Here is an 18,026-nt window from a genome sequence, read left to right as displayed (position 1 = left end):
GTCCACCTCTTTCTGGTATAGTCCTCCCCTGCAGATTATTCCTCTACAGACTCCACCTGTCCTACTGTGTGTAGAACTTCCCCCCTCCTGAATGATTCTGTTGTTTAACACTGCAAGCACTGCACTGTACCACCAAAGAGAGACCCCGACAGTAATATAGGCCTTTACCAGGCCAAATACATATTTGTATGAAGTAGACTACCTCTATGACATTGCTCAAGAAGAACCTGGATGAGTGGATGGAGCACCATAAAGTCTTACCGGGCATAGCACCCACAACTCTCATGAACTTTGGCAGTCATCACTAAATGCAATCTTGGGTACTGACTAGCATTTTCATGGTATTACATTGGGATGAAATGGCTCGGCTTAAAAATGACTTCCAGGTCAATAGCCTAGTAATCTCCTATGATTCTGTCATCCTATAATAAATTGCTTAGGTCTATGACAGGGCATTATTGCAGGCATTCTTTGCCATAGTCAGTTGTTTTTTAATTGTAGTCAGCTGTGGAACTGATGCATGTCTGGCATCAACAATAACATAGTCTTGTAGAAAATCATCTTATACAAACTGCTGGTATAAGCATGTGCACCAGATGCAGAAGCTGCTAGCACTGTCAAGGTGGTCTGCTCACACACTATATTATGCCCTGTGCATTATACGCCACCTGGCTGTTGATAGGAATTGATTCCTTTACAGCTGATATGCTCATCAAATGGGGTGTTTATAGCAATGTGGATGCATGCTATGTCCCCCAGTTTCTCAAGGAAATGGATTTCTTCATAAAATATCCACATCATCTTGTCTGTCTCCTATGTGGTACATTGTGACCATGCATGCTCCCCCCACATGCTGCAGCATTGCATAGGAGAACTAGTGGAGTATCCTTGAGGCAGAGGCCTATAATACACCCACTATTTCCCTATTGGTTGTTAAAAGGTCCCTGTAGCTAGTTGTCTCAACGCCACACATACTTTGATATCAGTATTGATAAGCACTCCACCCATTCCATGAGCCTGCTGTGCTCTCATCTCAGTTAGCTTCTGCATGGTGCCTCTATCCATGCAACTGTGGTCCATGATTTCTATGGCATGGTATGTTTGGAGTAGATGAATGACTTAGCACTGTCAAGGCTAATGAAGACTACTTGTAACACCAGCGTCTTGCATTTACATATTGACTAATCCAGCATCTTGCTTGTAATTTTTTTTTTTTGTAAACTGTCGCCCATAACTACAAACTTTTTCTGTGGTCAGCAACTATGGTGACAGTCTTTCTCCATGAGGAATGTATACATTTCTAAATAGCTCTACCATATTGTTTACCTCATTTCCATTCACCATTATACTTATTTTAATCGTATTGCTTACTTCCATATAATTTTATCACCATTTGCATATTAAGCAATCTGTGGTATATCTCAGCTTTTTGCAATGATTCTCATTGTGTCTCTAAATCACCACCTCCCAGTGTATGCTCAATTGTCACTCATAATCAACTACTCAATGTGAAAACTGTTTCTGAATTCCAACCTTGCTGTAGGAACTTCACATAAAACCAAAAAGTCTAGCGTCCATGTTATTTTAAGAAGAAAAAGAAAAGGAAATGGATGTTTAAAGATAGGACAAGTTCAGGTGAAATACGGGCATTCACCAGTGACCATGTGACAACACTACAATCAGAAGGGAAGAACAGGTACATACTCTTAGTCTCTGGTATGAAATGCAACCTTCTTCAAACCGTAGCAAATGATCTGTTCCAGTGAACATGCTGATTCCTTTCATGCAATAATAGCAAAAGGCCTATGTGGCTTTGCTACTTCTAGCTGAATATCCAACGGTGTATTCAGATGTACTTGGTGTACGTTTTTCTCTGTGGATCTCTCAGAAATGTCATGACTGACAGACAAGAACATCTAGGTAACTAGCATCCATGACACATATTTGTATGCAACATGCTCAGAGAGCCTGATACTCCTCTAAAACAGCTTTTTTGATTACAGAAAACACTGAAAACAATGTGTAGTTTTGTGTGGCCGCATGGCCCAGAAGGATAAAGCCTTTCCTGCCAGTTGGTAAGATGTAGTCCCTGTGGTAGAGGGTTTGATTCACTCAGCCCTCATTTGCCTACTATATCACCTTCAGCAAGTCACTTAAACAGATATTAATCCTAGGTCCCCCCTGAAAAGGGACTCTACACCTGCGTACTTAGAAGATGTGAACTATTATTATTTCTCTGTCCCAGACAACCTGTGTTTGGTTAGCAGTAAAGGTGGTGAAGGGAACATAGGTGGAAGATACGAATCAATATCTGATGAAGGCTGACCTATCCTGGGGTGAGGAAGGCAGACTAGACTCACTGTAATAAGTAAAGTATGAGCCTGTTGAGCTCTGTGCTACATCAGTAGTGGGCCAGGTAGATAGGAGGTGTTGCTCTTCCCTCTTAAAACAGATGATGAACAGGTGGGGTAGTTCATACATAAAAACACATCAGGCTGGAAATCAGCATCATAAAATATAAACAAACTGATTAATGCAAAGACCTTACAGACATACATGCTTACATCTCAACAGCTTACTACAAAATGGCAGTCAGATTTGCATGTGCTCAGTATTTATACACTTGTGCAAGCCTTTGGATAGCTTCTTAAAGACACACACACACACACACACACACACACACACACACACACACACACACACACACACACACACACTGATCTACATGCTCCCTCTTAAAAAGATTGCCCTTAAATGAAAATGACATTGGAGTTAGACATGCATTAATATAGACATTAGAAACAAACACAATATTCATGTCTAAGTTGCCATGTATGCCATGCCATCTATAATATGGTCTGAAGATGTGACCGGATCTGGTAACATAACAATCAGGATGGAGTTTAGCAACAGGGACAGTCTTCGGTGAACAACTCATATCAGGAACTTCAGGATTCATCACAGGAATGGAAATATTCTCTGGAACTTCCTCTGGAACTGGAACACTGGACAACTCACTCTGAGATACAGTCTTTCTCACAGGCTATGTGCTGTGGTATAGGCTTGAGCACTGTTAACAAATGTTTCTGATTCCACCTAAACTCTACTCCCTGTGATTCCACAATGTACAATCTCGGCTCTGAGCAAATATTCTTCACAACTCCAATCTGGTCATAACCTTCGTACATTTGCATCTTTATCACTTCTCCCTCTCGTAATGGATTGAGTGGTTTGCTGGTCTTATCATTATAGGATTTCTGGGCTAAATGCTTCTTCAACAGATGGGTTTTCACTGACCTGTCGTTCTTGACACATGGAACCAACAACTGACTACTGATTGGTAACATGGTTCTGGTTTGCCTCAACAGAAGTCTCTGAGCAGGTGAACCAAGACGTTTTTCACAAGGAATATTTCTGAGATTCAAGAGATTCAGGAAAACATCACTATTGTCTTGTTTTGACTTCTCTAGTAACTGTTTTGCACTTTGAACTGCACGTTCTGCCAAACCATTTGACTGTGGATCGTCTGGGATACTCGTGGCGTGAGAAAAGTCCCACTCTTCTACAAATCTTTTGAACTGTTGGTTTGTAAACTGTGTGCCATTGTCAGAAATAACTTTGTGTGGACTTTACCACAGTAGTCCAGGAATCTGGTTTAGCTGAAGTGCTTTTTTCTGTTGAACTGACTTAGTACTATTACACATAGAACAGGATGAATGTACTCTCTCAATATCTTCTGACAAAGAAGGCCAAAATGCTACTCCTCTCGCCCTTCCTTTGTTAGAGTTTGCTCCTGGGTGACCACATTGCAAGATAGTAATATACTCTTGTTGCAAAGATTTTGGAACAATAACTTTAGGACCCTTCATAATGATACCATTTGTCAAACATAATCGCATCTCTGTATGGAAAATAAGGTTGCACTTCTTAAGGTAAACTAGATTGCTTAGATGGCTATCCTTGTTTGATAAAAGGAGTAAGCTTCTGTAAAACTAAATCTGTGGCTGTATTATCTCTCAGCTCATCAAGATGGTTAGAAGAAAAATTTCTCACTTCCATGACTTCAAATTCAAGGTCCTCATTCTCATGCTGTTCAGTGGTATTTCTGGGTGACCTGGATAATGTATCATTGAGATAAAGAAGTTTGCCTTTCTTATAGACAAGATTGAAATTATACTTGTGCAATTTCAACATTATGCATTGCAATTTGGATCAAGCTGTAGGTATAGGCATTCTCAAAATAATGACGGAAGGTTAATGGTCTGTTTCAATCTGGATAGGTCTACCATAAACATAATCATGGAACCTGGACCAAGCAAATACAATTGTTAAGTTTTTTATTTCTATCTGAGCATACTGCATTTCAGTTTGGGTTATACTTCTGGATTCATAGGCAACAGGTTGACCCTCTTGAGAATGATTGCACCTAGACCAATTTTTGAAACATCACATGAAAGAGTAACTGGCTTGTGGACATCATAGTATCTGAGAGTTGGTGGCTGGAAATTCTCAGTTTCAGGACATTAAATGCTCTCTGGTGTTGTTTTAACCATGACCAGGATACATCTTTACGTGTCAACTCTCTGAGCAGTGCTGATATTTGACTCAAGTCTGGAATGAACTTGCCCAGGTGGTTAACCATGCCAAGAAAATGTTGCAGGGCCTGAAGATACTATTGAGCTAGTATTTTGAGAATAGCTGTTTGTTTAGAAGGATCAAGTTGTAAGCCTGAACTGGTAAATAAATTACCAACATAAGTGACTTCTCATAGCCTGAATTTGCATTTCTGTAGATTCAGCTTAAGATTCACTTGATGTGCTCCTTCCAGATCTTTTCTGAGGCTTCTGTGATGCTCAGCTTCACCATTATCTCCTACTAGTATGTTGTCTACTATAATAGCACTGGGGTACCCAGAAAAAAAATGCTGTACTGCACGCTGAAAGACTTCACTTACAGAATGTATTCTAAATGGCATTCTCAGAAATTTGTACCTTCCAAATGGAGTGCTGAAAGGATTTCTTGTCAAGCAAAATTTGCCAAAATGAACTCTTTGCACATCTAGGGCAGAAAAAACAGTGGTATTTGGCATCAAGACTGCGACTTCTTCAACTGTGCACATTGGATGATGAGGTATTTTCAGTGCTTTGTTCAAATTTCATGGATCAATACATATTCTTATGTCATCTGAGCTTTTCTTATGAGCTATCACCATGGAAGATAACCATTCAGGTGGTTCATCTACTGAAAAAAAATCACACCTTGTTGCACTATTTTATCTAGCTTGTCTTTGATGTTGTTTTGCATAGCTATTCAAAATTTCTGGGCTGGCCTGACAACTGGGCTGACATCCGGGTCTAACTTCATGGAGCACACAACTGGAAGCTTGGCTAGTCTGTCTTCGAAAGATCAGCATAGGTAGAAAAAATATACTGGGTCCCTGTTAAATGAAAGCAGTCCCATTTTCAAACAGTTTCTGAGCCCTAATAATGACTGGACATGCCTCTTGACCACATAAAATAACAAGTCATATCTTCTCTCAGCACAGTAACACAAAAGCATTACTGAGGCTTCTGTTTGAATCTCTTCACCACCATAAGCAAGAAGCTTTCCACACTGTGATAAATCAAGCCTATCCTCACCACATACTCTAGCAAATATTTCTTCATACATAATATTGCACTTTAAACCTGAACTTTGAGCTCTATGGGTTTTAGATTTATCTGAACAGTACAAAATACTTCATTCTTGGCTCTAAATCTACTGCATTTACTATTTCACCAAGCATTGACACACCATCAACATAAAAAGTAAGATCACAGCTTTCTAATTGATCAGTTTGTTTGTTGAAATGTTCCCTTTTAAGAAAAGAATGTGTGCTTTTTGATTTACAAAACCTTTTAAAATGATTCCACATATTACATTTTGGCACTGCTGTCCAAAAGCTAAGAACTTTTCCCTTTTAGATTCATGATTGCCACCGCAAATACAACAGTTGGCAATGAAACTGGGTTGGGGTCTATGCTTTGAGTTTGCTAACTCTCTCTTCTGCTTCATTGAGACTGTGCAGACTCTGGAACTTCCTAAAAAGCTCTTGGGTTTATCAGTGAGTACGGCAGGAGCTACAGTTGCTGCCATGTGTTTGGGCCTTTTTCTTTTAAAAATGTGCTGCATACTATCAACATGAGCTTTAGAAGTTACCAGAAGCATGCCTTTCTCATTTGTTAGCATATTTCTGTGCTTTTTTCTAAGCTTGTATATATCTAACAAATCTCAATAACCTTATTCAAAGTTAAATTACTGTCATGAAGTAAAATCTTTCTCACAGCATCATCTTTAATAGCACATACAAGTCTGTCTTTTATCATCTCATCCCTTAAATCACTATGTTTTAGCTCTGTTTCAAATCAGTTAAATATGCTGCAAAAGTTTCACCAGGTTTGTGATCCCTTGTGTAAAATAAGTACCATTCCATTGCAATGTTCATCTGAGGGTTGCACATTTCTCTAAATTTACATTTTAAGCACTCTGGGTCTTCCCTTGACTCAGCCTGTACAACAATATGATGTTTTCCCCCTCTCCTGAAAAGATGGCAGCTGCATACACAAATGAACACTCCCTTTCAATGGCTTCTGACCCAGCTAAATTAAGCAGAATAAATGCCTTTGTACAGGCATCTTCATCAGAAAAATGCAGCCTGTGTGAAAATGTAATCTTGCTCAAACACTTTCCAGTTCTCTGCAATATTAGTATCAAACACAAGTACACTGGGTTTTCGAAATCAGTCTGCCATGCCAACAAATTATACACAAACACATTGAAAATATGGCCCTTCTAATTATGTATGAACAAGTTGTGACAGCAGCTTGTAGAAACATTCAAATGCACAATGAACACTTCAAAATACTGTACTTTGCAAAATATGCTCCGAAATGTCTGTATTTTGTGAAATAAGTTTACTGTAGTACTGCAGAAACATGTGAACACTTCATGCACTTCTGAACACTTGGATAGCTTTAGTTAATATGAAAAATATGTGCTGAGCAAAAGTGCAGTCTTTTCCTTTTATTTTATTAGTTTTATGCAATTTGGACTTTATTTCAAACATTTTCTGCCATAATTTGAATAGTTCTATCAATATTGGACATTTACATTTATTTAAATATCATTTAAAGCATTATGTATGCTTTGTTTCATATTTTGCGAATAAAAAAAAAATTTGAGCAAGTTTTAACATCTGAAATTCATTTCTGACCGGTTTTGCAAATTATATGGGTAATAGGGATGATCCTCTCCTAAATATTCCTCTAATACTAACTGGATGCCTCTCAGACTCATATTAGAGAAATTGGAACTCTTTCTGGCAAAAATTGTTTTAGCCATACCTTTTCCTATGCCATGTCACTCTTAAAACAGATGATGAACAGGTGGGGTAGTTTGTTTGGATGCTTTATTACATAAAAACACATCAGGATGAACAGCAGCATCATAAAATATAAACAAATTCATTAATAGATAGACCATACAGACATACATGCTTGCACCTCAACAGCTTACTACAAAATGGCAGTCAAACTTACACATGCTTAGTATTTATACACTTGTGCAAGCCCTTGGATAGCTCCTTAAAGGTATACACACACATATTGATCTACAAGGGGTTTATGCACTTGATTAAGGCAAGAACTTGTGGAGATGGTAGCCTTCAATAAAGAAAATAGGGAAAGTTAGGGCATACTTCCTGGCAGCAGAATGACACTGTAGCAGTAACCTCAATCTCCTCACTGACCATGGATGAGGATCAGGTTGAGCCCAGAGGAAGCTAAGGCAGGGTAGACCTAGTGAACAAAAAGAGAAGCTGATGGACAGCTAAAGGAATAATAATTATGCACAGTGGCAGTATTTGAAAAAAATACATTATTTTTAAACTTTAGGGGTTGATGAGGAGGCAAGAATTAAAATGCTGGTGTACAATCTAGAAATCAGTGGCTATAGCAATGTTGAGGGTACTCTGAGCACACACCACATGCATCTCAATTATTTTCTTTACTACAGCAAACATATAATCATGATATTGACACAACTGCAATACAATTTTCTCATGCTGCAAGCAGTAGAACTTCTTGTTTAGTAGATAACAGCTAACAAAATGTCCGGTAGAAATATGTGATCCATAACATTTTGTACAACTAAACCACAAGTAGGCAATATGAACCTGTAGAAGAAAGCAGGTGGAAAATTGTTAAATACACCAGATTCTGTGCATGTAGGTATCAGGTTTTTGGATTTTCCTGCATGTTGTTTGACTGTCTACCAGAAAAGGGGCCATTAAGGAAATCAATAGGTGAAGAAAGTGACAGAGGAGAAGTGACAAACTAGTTTCTGCCTTCTGTTCTCAAAGGTAGGAAAGGGGGAAGGAACGTAATTTTCTTTTCATTGAATTTACTGCTTTTTTGTTTTTGTTAAAGCATTAATGTAGGTGACATTATGCATTGCACATAGACATAATGCTGAAAATGGAGACAGAAGTGATGGGGAAGTAGAAACAATGCCAAAGCAGATGAAATGAGGAATGAAATGAGGCAATATAAACCCATTAGAGGTAGAATATATGCAAGTAGGGGAATATCAGTAGGGAAGATGAAAGGAAAGTAGTTGTACCAAAGAACTTGAAGAATAAGAAATAGAAGAACATGATAACCTGTGTAAGGAGAATAATTTATTTCCTTGTTGTGAGAAGAAGCATAGCTGACAAAAGTAAACAGCAAACATTTTAAACATAAGAAAGGTATATGTCACTGGCGTTATTTAAAACATTTAGCTCCATGCTGGGGCAGACAAACATATGCTTATATAGTAAGTGTCAGAGAGATGAAGGGGATCCATGTGCATCTATTAACATAGTGTGTGTGTGTGTGTGTGTGTGTGTGTGTGTGTGTGTGTGTGTGTGTGTGTGTGTGTGTGTGTGTGTGTGTGTGATGAAATGAGGTACTGCCAGCACAGCTAGCTGAAATTTTGTAAATAATTATATGTCATTCATGAATATCAAAATGATTCATACAAGATGCTGGTGTTATAAATGTATTAGAACTGTATATTACATGTCTATCAAACTGATTTGTACAGATGATTGTGTTGAAAAAGTGTTTTAAAACTGTGTTTGAAATGTATGCACAGTGTGCCTTACTGGAGAGAACATAAATGTATAAGCACTATTGTACCTGTTTAAATGTATATGTTTTAACAGAGGAAACTGGAGGGTTAACCTCAGTCCAGCAAACTTTAGAACAATATCTGAAATTAAACCACTTTATAGGCAAGGCCATAAAGATGCAATCTCACAGATTTCAAGGCAGCCAGAGACACAGTCTTTTCTAGAAAGCTTTCTGTACTGTCTTTGTGGTGAACTAATTGCTGCCCTGGAAGTGTGTTGGTATGCAATTGTTTTATGACTTCTAGCAACTTCCAAAGATCTGAGAAAAAAACCTTCAGTATGTGTTTTTACAGGTATGTGCTAAGTCCTGCCAGCTTCCAGCAATGGGGGGTTTGCATGGGACCTAGAAGTCATATGACTAGAAATTATGTCATTCTATAAGCTATCCCAGCACAAATATTTTAGATATTATTTTGAGAAGTCTCTTAGTGAGAGAGAGTATTCTGTATTCTGTCTTGGGCCTGACAGCAACAAGAAGAACAATTCACTACACATCTGCCTTACTCTAGTAAGTAAGTAGGGAATAGTAACTCTCTTAGATACAGTCAGGAATATAGTGAAGCTTAGTTTAGATATTGTTTTTCTTTATTTGTCTGAGCCTGTCCTGCAATGTTGTTTTAAATATTTCCTGAGGTATGGAACTCTGATGTCGCTGTGAATATATACTTAGTATTTTCTTGTTCTTTTATAATTTATTATTAAATATATTTAAACCCTTCATTGTGGCTGATCTTTGTAGACGTATTTAATTTCTGAGCGTACTTGCATATTTATTTGGTGACACTTTGTGGGTTACTCCTAATAGCCTTGCTCTTAGTCAAACTACCATTTGTATTAGTATTAATATTACACAGTAAAATAGGACACCCATTAAGCGCCTTAAACTAGCTGGTGAGGGGTTCTGGTGGCAGTGGTAACTACCTTATGGTCTGAGCAGAAGGGGGCATAGTTAGTAAACCTGTGCCAGTCATTCTCAAGCCTGTGTGTGTGTGTGTGTGTGTGTGTGTGTGTGTGTGTGTGTGTGTGTGTGTGTGTGTGTGTGTGTGTGTGTGTGTGTGTGTGTGTGTGTGTGTGTGTGTGTGTGTGTGTGTGTGTGTGTGTGTAAAACAAATCTCCAAGAGTGTGTGTGTCAGCTACTTGGGCAGGGACAAATTAGCACTGGTTGGACAGAGACAGTGTTGGAGGACTTAGCTTAGAACCCTGGATAAGGACTCAACTCTATAGCTACACCAATGGGGAGTCTAACTGGGGATCTGGAGAAAGAGGGAGAAACCAGCTCTCGACTGACTGTGGTCTCTGTGTGCTATTAAGGGAAAATGCACTTGATGCAGAAAGCTGCATCTGGAAATAGTATGTGTGCACCCATTATCCTTCCAGTGATCATCCCCCACAGGTGCCAGTGGTGAGGATTCAGGCTCCTTGATTACTGGTTCAGTGGTGGGTTGTCACACTGTGAATGGAGGTGAGCTTGTTGGGGTTCTGCAAGACTTTGTTCAGGGCTCAGCACTTTTCAATGTCTTGCTCTGATCTTCTCAAACAACTAAAAAAGGATGGATATTTAAACAAGCAGAAGACTGTAAGTCTAGTACACTCTTCACTGGTTAGCAATATAAATACATAAATCACTAAATAAAAGACATTTGTGACACAAAAAATGGTGTATGATAGTATTCAGCTGTGGTAGTATTTTATCTTACATATTCCTTAATAAACATAACCCTTCAATTGTAAGTAAAATTAAATATTTGTGTCTTATAATCCAGCACCATTGTATTTAAATCATATGTAATGACCATTATGAATAAATACCGAAATCAGTACAATATGTTTCTCAATAGTTAACTTGGCCTGATCAGTTAAATTGTTGATATTTAAATAGACAACTTTATTGATGAAACATAGCTTGGTATGTGTCATGTTCAGAATTATCATGTAAGTAGAAATAAATACATTAACAAAATGTAGTATTAATAAACCATATAAACCTCTACTAAAGAATTTTATGTACATTATTTCTTTGTTTAAACTTCCCAAGGTTATTTACAACAGCTGTAAATAAGCAAATTGCTGTATTTGCATTCTCAGTTATACATGAGCATCTCAAAAAGGCATATAAATAAAAAAGCTCTACATCTGAAAACTGTCAGCAGGTTTTGTGACAGATGGCTATAAATAAAGTTATAAGTAATACTTTTCCTATAGAAAATATACAAAATGCATCGTTGCACATTACATGTTGAAGGCTGATATTGATAATTACATGTGCAACCAGGAATTTCATTCTTCAAGGTGTGTAGTGATTATGTGAATGGTATATGAATGTCAGCATTCCCACAGAACTGGGTTCTTTGTCCACCTCTGGATGTATGACCTTTCTTAAGGTGTGGACTGGGGAGTAGAAGTTTATGCTGACACCTGTAAATATAACATTTCCGCAGACTGTAACAGATAATGCACCTAGTAATATGTTTATATAACAGGAATAGTACTTATAATATACCAATAAACTAGAGAAAGTTATGCATTTGAAAGAAGAAGCATAGAAATATAGTTGTAACATAAATGTATCTGAATTTTAGATTTCATAATTTGATTTCACATTTCAGATTCCAATGAATGCATCTCCTGCCATGAAGACCACTGGCCAAATGAAGGCCAAACCAGATGTATTCCAAGAGTGAAAGAGTTCCTTTCCTTCAGGGAGCCACTTGGGATAGTGTCAGCTGCTGTCTCTGTGTGCAGTTCTCTTTTTACAGTGTCTGTTGTTGTAGTTTTTGCCAGATACCATGGTACCCCAGTCGTCAAAGCTAATAATCGTGACCTGAGTTACCTACTTCTTCTGGCCCTTATTTTATGCTTCCTTTGTCCACTGATTTTTATTGGTCAGCCAGACACTGTAAACTGTATCTTGAGACAAACAACTTTTGGAATCACCTTTGCCATGTGTGTTTCATGTGTGCTTGCTAAGACAGTCATGGTTGTCATGGCTTTTAATGCAAAAAAGCCTAACAGCTCCTTACGAAAGTGGGTTGGTCCAAAGCTGTCCTATGTTATTGTGATTACAGGAACATCAGTGCAAGTAATTTTGTGCTGTACTTGGTTATCTGTTTCTCCACCCTTTCCAGAATACAATAGAAGGTCTTCTCCTGGCAAGATAATTACTGAATGCAATGAAGGTTCTCCAGTAGCGTTCTGGTGCATGCTGGGATACTTGAGTCTTTTAGCAAATATAAGTTTTTCCTTGGCTTTCCTGTCACGAAATTTACCTGATAGTTTTAATGAAGCTAAATTCATCACATTTAGCATGCTTGCCTTTGAAAGTGTGTGGATATCATTCATACCAGCTTATTTGAGTACACGAGGAAAATACATGGTGTCTGTGGAGATATTTGCCATTTTTTGTTCCAGTTCTGGTTTGCTTATGTGTATTTTTGCACCAAAGTGCTACATACTGTTGTTAAAACCAAAGCTAAATTCAAGAGAATACTTAATGGGTAGGACAGTTATTATTCATAAAAACACATAGTAAGACTTAAAATAATTTGTAAAATTATTTTCAAATCAAGTTTAATGAAAAATGAATATATATATATATATATATATATATATATATATATATATATATATATATATATATATATATGGGTCTACTTCAGAACAACGAAACCTCACAACACCGAAGACCAAAACACAGAGACCAATACAACGAAACCCCACAACACCGAAAACCGCGTAAGTATAGCACACACAAAAAACATACACAAATCATGCTCAACTGCCCCAAACTACCAACCACACTGCCCTACACTACAAATAGGCAGGGGGGCAAGCCCCTCTGCACCCCCCCCACTTTAATATTCTAACTCCAAGATCGCACAAACAGACACACAAGGCAAACTCACACCCACACACTACAGTCCCTCACACACACACACACACACACACACACACACACACACACACACACACACACACACACACACACACACACACACACACACAAGCACACACACACCACAGTCACAACACACACTTACACACAGCACTACCTCTCACAAATACACTTACACATGCATACTCACCCACAGCGGAACACCAAAAGAGCTAAATCAAAATCCCGTAACACCGGTTCTGAATTTTGCGCTTTTCAGTGTTCTGCAGTTTCGTTGTTTTGGTCTCCTTCAAAACACATTCGATGTTCTGGTCTTTCAGTGTTTTGAAGGAGACCCATATATAAATATATATATATATATATATATATATATATATATATATATATATATACATACATATACAAAGTGGATATAAAATGTGTACACATCCCTGTTAAAATGCCAGGTTTTTGTGATATAAAAAAATGAGACCACAATGAATCATTCCAAAACGTTTCCCACATTTAATGCGACCTATAACCTGTACAATTCAATTGAAAAACAAACAAATCTATTAGGAGAAAAAATATAAAAAATAAAAAGCATACAATAAGCTGGTTGCATAAGTGTGCATACCCTTAAACTAATACTTTGTTGAAGCACATTTTGATTTAATTACAGCATTCAGTCTTCTTGGGTAGGAGTATTTCAGCATGGCACATCTTGACTTGACAATATTTGCCCACTCTTGCTGGCAAAAGCACTCCAGATCTGTGATATTGCAAGGGCACCTCTTGTGCACAGCCCTCTTCAGATCACCCCCCAGATATTCTATTGGATTTAGGTCTGGGCTGTGGCTGGGCCATTCCAAAACTTTAATTTTCTTCTGGTGAAGCCATTCTTTTGTTGATTTGGATGTATGCTTGGGGTTATTTTCATGTTGAAAGATGAAATTCCTCTTCAACTTCAGCTTTCTAGCAGACGCCTGAAGGTTTTGGGCCAAAAGTGACTGGTATTTGTAACTGTTTATAATTTCTTCCAGCTTGACTAAAGTTCCAGTTCCAGCTGAAGAAAAGCAACCCCAAAGCATAATACTGCCACCACCATGCTTCACCATGAGGATAATGTTCTTTTGATGATACTTAGTGTTGTTTTTGTGCCAAACGCACCTTTTTGGAATTGCGGCCAAAAAAGGTCAACCTTGGTCTCATCAGACCATACTCACATTTTCCCACATGTTTTTGAAAGACATGATGTATTCTTTTGCAAATTTTAGCTGGGCCTGGATTTTTTTCTGTGTAAGGAAAGGCTTCCATCTTGCAACCCTACCCCATAGGCCAGACATATGGAGAATACAGGAGATTGTTGTCACATGTAGTACACAACCAGTACTTGCCAGAAATTCTTGCAGCTCCTTCAGTGTTGCTGTAGGTCTGTTGGCAGCCTCCCTGACCAGTTTTCGTCTTGTCTTTTCATCAATTTTGGAGGGATGTCCAGTTCTTTGCAAAGTCAGTGTTGTCCCATATTTTCTCCACTTTTTGAAAACTGCCTTCACGGTGTTTTATGGTATATCCAATGCTGTGGAAATTATTTTGTACCCTTTTCCTGACTGATACCTTTAACAATGAGATTCATTTGATGCTTTGTATTCTCTCTGTGAACCATGGCTTTTGCTTTAGTAGGCAACTGAGTAAATATCAGGAAAATCCTACTAGAACAGCTGAACTTTATTTTAGGGTTAATCAAAGTCTCTTTAATTGATAGCAGGTGTGTATCCAAGAAGACTGAATTCTGTAATTAAAGCAACAGGTGCTTCAACAAAGTATTAGTTTATGGGTGTGCACACTTATGACACCAGCTTATTGTACGTGTTTTATTTTTTTACATTTTTGCCCTAACAGATTTATTTATTTTTCAATTGAATTGTACAGGTTATATGTCACATTAAAGGTGGGAAAAGTTTTTAAATGATTTATTGTGGTCTCATTTTTTATATCACAAAAACTTGGCATTTTAACAGGGGTGTACACTTTTTATATCCACTGTATATTTATATATATATATATATATATATATATATATATATATATATATATATATTTATATACATACACTGATGAATATTTTAATTCACTAGCTACTGGTACTGCACATTTTATTATAGGTTCATAGGTGTGTAACCAGGCTAATGGCCCTGAAGCCTTTATAAGCCTAGCCCATAGGATTACCCTGTTATATTTATTCTTCACTAAACTAGGTATATCGACCGATTTATATAGATCACTTGCAACCATAATTTATACAAAAAAATGCAAAAATAAAATTCAGCATCCATTCCTCTACAGTAACTGAAGAGGAAGTCCAGCAGTAAAGTTGTGAATCTACAGTGGATATAAAAAGTTTATACACCCCTGTTAAAATGCCAGGTTTTTGTGATATAAAAAAAATGAGACCACAATAACTCATTTCAAATCTTTTCTCACCTTTAATGTGACTTATAAACTGTACAATTCAATTGAAAAACAAAGAAATCTCTTAGGGGGAAAAATATAAAAAAAAAAAGTACAATAAGCTGGTTGCATAAGTGTGCACACCCTTAAACTAATACTTTGTTAAAGCACCTTTTGATTTAATTACAGCATTCAGCCTTCTTGAGTACATACCTACCATCAATTAAAGAGACTCTGATTAACCTCAAATAAAGTTCAGCTGTCTTAGTAGCTTTTCCCTGACATTTACTCAGTTGCCTGCTACAGCAAAAGCCATGGTTCGCAGAGAGCTTACAAAGTATCAAAGGGATCTCATTGTTGAAAGGTATCAGTCAGGAGAGCGGTACAAACAATTTCCACAGCATTGGATATACCATAGAACACAGAGAAGACAGTCATCAAAAAGTGGAGAAAATATGGGACAACAGTGACGTTGCAAAGAACTGGATGTCCCTCCAACAGTGATGAAAAGACAAGACGAAAACTGGTCAGGGAGGCTGCCAAGAGACCTACAGCAACAGGAAGCTGCAGGAATTTCTGGCAAGTACTGGTTGTGTACTACATGTAACAACAATCTCCCATATTCTGCATATGTCTGAGCTATGGGGTAGGGTTGCAGGACGGAAGCCTTTTCTTACACAGAAAAATATCCAGGCCTGGCTAAAATTTGCAAAACAATACATCAAGTCTCCCAAAAGCATGTCGGGGAAAAAGTGTTATGGTCTGATGAGACCAAGTTGAACTTTTTGGCCACAATTCCAAAAGGTACGTTTGGCACAGAAACAACACTCCACATCACCAAAAGAACACCATCCCCACAGTGAAGCATGGTGGTGTCAGTATCATGCATTGGGGTTGCTTTTCTTCAGCTGAAACTGGGGCTTTAGTCAAGCTGGAGAGAATTATGAACAGTTCCAAATACCATTCACTTTTGGCCCAAAACCTTCAGGCATCTGCTAGAAAGCTGAAGATGATGAGGAATTTCAACTTTTAACATGACAATGACTATAAGTATACATCCAAATCCACAAAAGAATGGCTTCACCAGAAGAAAATTAAAGTTTTGGAATGGCCGAGCCAGAGCCCAGACCTAAATCCAGTAGAAAATCTGTGGGCTGACCTGAAGAGGGCTGTGCACAAGAGATGCCCTCGCAATCTGATAAATTTGGAGCATTTTTGCAAGGAAGAGTGGGTAAATATTGCCAAGTCAATATGGGCCATGCTGATAGACTCCTACCCAAGAAGACAGAATGATGTAATTAAATCAAAAGGTACTTCAACAAAATATTAGTTTAATGGTGTGCACACTTATGAAACCAGCTTATTGTACTTTTTTATATTTTTTTCCCCTAACAGATTTGTTTTTCAATTGAATTGTACAAGTTATGTGTCACATTAAAGGTGGGAAAAGTTTTGAAATGATTTATTGTGGTCTCATTTTTTATATTACAAAAACCTGTCATTTTAACAGGGGCGTGTAAACTTTTTATATCCACTGTAACTGCTAAATAAGATTAATTCCTTACTGGATGTTTCGCCCCTTTCTCTGTATGTAGCTTAATGTCCTTAGTTAGATACTGAACTTCCATTATAGCATCATAAGCTGTATGTGTACCCCTAAACCTGAGCTGTCTTATGTATGTCTTCTCTTCTCACTTAATAGGGAATAAAAATATAAGATTGTTCTTTGTTTGTGATATTTCTGCTGGACATCAACCTCCAAAGATGTTCAAATTGCACCATGTGCTAATTTTGTAGAAATCAGGTTTCCAGTATATAGTGATAATATTCTGTTGTTAACGGTTAATGGACGCCAGCCAAGGGAAACAAAAAGTTTCTAAGGAATTTACTTTATGTAATTAGCAGGTCCTGTTCCATAAAAGTTAAGACAAGCTGAAGAACAAGCTGGTGACAGGAAATGCAGTGGGTGAACAATGAAGCTATACAAAACTCACAACCAACTGCATTTATGCTGAATTCCCAATCATTATGCTTTTTGTCAAAAATCTTAAAATGTCACCACTATGCATTTCAGTTACAGATAAGATTGCAGACATATTGTATAAAATATATTGATTATTGTTACAATGAAATGCACATGGTAATATGATCTGTTTGGTTTATGGCTGGTAGCCTACTTAATTACCATTTTGCTTGACCAATCAGCAATAATGATTTATAAACAGAGTCACTCGCAGGCATAAAAGAAGCAGATTTTTCTAAAGAATAAACAAATTGAGTGCGGTACCTAACCAGTGTGTCCTTTGCAAATTATATTTATTAATACATTTAAAATCAAACACAAAACTGAATGTTGACTGTGTGGTGCATAAAGTTGAGTAATTAATTACTGATTACTGAAAAAATAAAGAAGTTATTTCTTTTCTGCTTGGTTAAAACCGAAGATGTGTTAGGCTGTTTCAATTTATGAATATAGCTATTTTACAGTTGTAT

Source organism: Protopterus annectens, chromosome 2.part1, assembly GCF_019279795.1.
Source record: "Protopterus annectens isolate FY-2018-M chromosome 2.part1, PAN1.0, whole genome shotgun sequence".
NCBI lineage: Eukaryota > Metazoa > Chordata > Ceratodontiformes > Protopteridae > Protopterus > Protopterus annectens.
Note: the sequence above shows the minus strand (reverse complement) of the source record.